The sequence below is a fragment of the Orycteropus afer genome, unplaced genomic scaffold, assembly GCF_000298275.1.
Source record: "Orycteropus afer afer isolate SDZICR_OR568_19922 unplaced genomic scaffold, OryAfe1.0 scaffold00495, whole genome shotgun sequence".
Lineage (NCBI taxonomy): Eukaryota > Metazoa > Chordata > Mammalia > Tubulidentata > Orycteropodidae > Orycteropus > Orycteropus afer.
In genome coordinates this window covers 9,865-12,769 of record NW_006922082.1, presented here as the reverse complement: position 1 = coordinate 12,769, position 2,905 = coordinate 9,865, and the positions used below count along the sequence as shown (strand labels likewise).

General features: G+C 47.9%; 1 non-coding gene across 1 annotated transcript; it reads left to right on the top strand.

The window, feature by feature from the left end:
* Window positions 1-2,317: 2,317 nt before the first annotated feature.
* LOC122151505 lies at window positions 2,318-2,508 on the top strand. Its single transcript, XR_006164182.1, has one exon. It is a non-coding gene; the product is annotated as a U2 spliceosomal RNA (small nuclear RNA).
* The last annotated feature ends 397 nt before the right edge of the window (window positions 2,509-2,905 follow it).

Sequence of the window (2,905 nt, the reverse complement as noted above, 5' to 3'; positions counted from 1 at the left end):
CGGTCCCTCTGGGTAGCTGGCTGTGACCAAGCAGTGACTACAACTTTGCCCCTTGTCAGCCCCATTATACACCTGGGAATTCAGATCATACACATAAAGTTGTTGGACCACTGTCTGCCAACCCTATACATGTTGTTGGGTGCATTCTCCACTTCATATAGATAGCTAATATTTCATAGGCTATAATCTTTATGGAAGCAATTGCACATCTTTTTTCTGTGGAGCAGCTGGTCGGTTCGAATCACAGACCTTTCTGTTAGCAGTTGAGCAATTAACTACTGTACCACCAGGATTTCTGCTCATATAAATGGGCAGATTAAACAAGGAGGCAAGCAAGCAGAGATGGGGGAAGAGAGATGACATGCCACATGCAGAGCACCATGACTGTGAAGGAATGGAAGCTGAAAAGACACAAGGACCTTCCCTCAGAGCCCACAAAGAAAGAAGGTCTTCATTTAGGGCCAGTGCCCTGAGTTCAGATTACTAGGCTCTGGAACCATGGACTTTCAGATGAGTTGATGCTTTTGAGTTGTGGTGTTGGTGAAGAATACTGAAAATACCATGGACTGGCAAAAGAACGAACAGATCCGTCCTGGAGGAAGTGCAGCAGGAGTGCTCCTTGGTAGCAAGCATGGCCAGACTTCATCTCACCTACTTTGGTCATGTTGTCAGTGTGAGAGCATGAGATTGTTTCTATATAGCCACCACTCTGTATGTGATTATGTTTCTATATAACCACCACCCTGTATGTGACCATTTTGAATAGGTAGCCATTTGTGCAAAAAGCCTCAGCACGTACTTCACGCTTTAGTGCTTTAGTTACTAGAAAAACCACAAAGAGTCCTAGCTACCTCACACCTAACTACCTCATCGATACCCTCAAACACACTCCTTAACAACAACCAATCGGTAGATAGCACAGACATACCTTACCTAAAATAGTTAGAAAGCACAGTTGGTGGCTTCAGCCCACTAGACAGAGCCAATCAAGTAGGCACAACTAGCAACTTGGAAAATGTCAACCAATCCTGTAATTTTCTAATTAAAACTTCCTTGTTCCTGATTAAGACCCCTATATTAACCCCATTACCCCTGAGCTGGGGGCTCTCACTTCTGAACCGCTGCATCGGTGACGGTTGAGGGTCCGAGCTCGAGCTTGACTAAACAACCCCTATGCTTTTGCAGTGGAATCGGCTCCTTGGTGGTCTTTGGGGAATCAGGGTCTGGGCACAACAGTCAGAAGGGACCATTCCTAGGAGAAGGATACCATGCTTGGTAAAGTGGAGGGTCAGTGAAAAAGGGGAAGGCCCTCAACAAGATGACAGTGGCTGCAACGATGGCCTGAAATGTGGCAAGGATTGTGAGAATAGTGCAGGACGGGACAGCGTTTCCTTCTGCTATATATGGTGTCCCTATGAGAAGAAACACAATGGACGACACCTAACAACAACAACAATCCCACATGGTAGTGTCGAGCATTTCCACTTCTCAACTGGGGAAACTGAGGCTCTGGATGTTATGCACCTTGACTAACACCCTGCCTATGGATAGAGCAGGGCAGGGGCTCTTAAGACCTCCTCAGGGCCCAACTTTTCTCTGAGGCTCCTTCCAGGAAGACCTCTGTACCAGCAGCACTCCTGGGCTCCCAGCCCTCAGCTCGGTGATCCGTGGCCCTGACCCAGTCCACCTGAGGGATCCTCTTGCCCTCACAGTGGTGATCCGGTGGCTTCCGTCAGAAGCACCTGTAACTTCCTCCCACTGACCCCTCACGTGCCCCACTCCCAATTCCCCTTAGTTCTATCTCACCCTGGTTCAACCCCAAACCAAAAAACCAAACCCACTGCCCTCGAGTCTATTCCGACTCAGAGAGACCCCCATCCAGTTTCCAAGGCTATAAATCTTTACCGAAGTAGATTGCCTCCCGTAAAGCAGCTGGTGGGTTCAAACCTCCTGTCTTTTGGATAGCAGCTCAATGCCTTAACCACAGCGCAGAGGTCTACAAACAGCCCAACTGGCGCTCACTGTGTGCAGAGACGGTCCCTAGGGCGGAGCCCGCCGCGGTAGCCACGCCTCCTCTGGCGGGAAGGGCGGAGCATGTAAATTACAATGGCGCTTCAGCCCGAAGCGACTGCGTGAAAAATGTATCTAAAATCCTCTGAAACATGTCCAGAATCTAAAATCTGCACAGAGTGCAGAGACTCGCCTAGTGTTTTGAAGGATGTGAAGTAGGTGAGGTGTGGATGAAGGTTTCTGGTTGTCGCCGTGAGTTGAATATGCTTGAGTGTAGCAGGGTGGCGGCGATGTGGCGCTGCTGGGTATCGCTTCTCGGCCTTTTGGCTAAGATCAAGTGTAGTATCTGTTCTTATCAGTTTAATATCTGATACGTCCTCTATCCGAGGACAATATATTAAATGGATTTTTGGAGCTAGGAGATGGAGTAGGAGCTTGCTCCGTCCACTCTACGCATCGACCTGGTATTGCAGCACTTCCAGAAATGGTGCACCCCCTTTTGGGGGTTATTATCCTTGTTACAAAAGGAAGATTCTGACAGGCCCAGTTACTTTAAGATTATTCCGCATTTTTATTCGCTTATTCTGTTTATAACAGTTTTTTAAACTGTGTTTGGTGTCTTGTTTTTTTCTTTCCGTGAATCTGCAGTGTGTTTTCTATTTACTCCTTGCTTTGGCTGTCCTGGCTCTTGACTTCTTACTAAAATTCAACGTGGGTTTGCCAAGTAAGCTATGTGGGGTTTCACACGATTACTACACCCACTTCTTTTTGCCTGGGCTGCACAGCCCAAGCCCTCTGTCTGTGGCTTTTTGTTTAGAAGTCCTGCATCCTCTAAGAAATGGATGCCAATGCAACACCTGGCCTGTGTTCCACCATTCCACGCCGGAATTGCCAT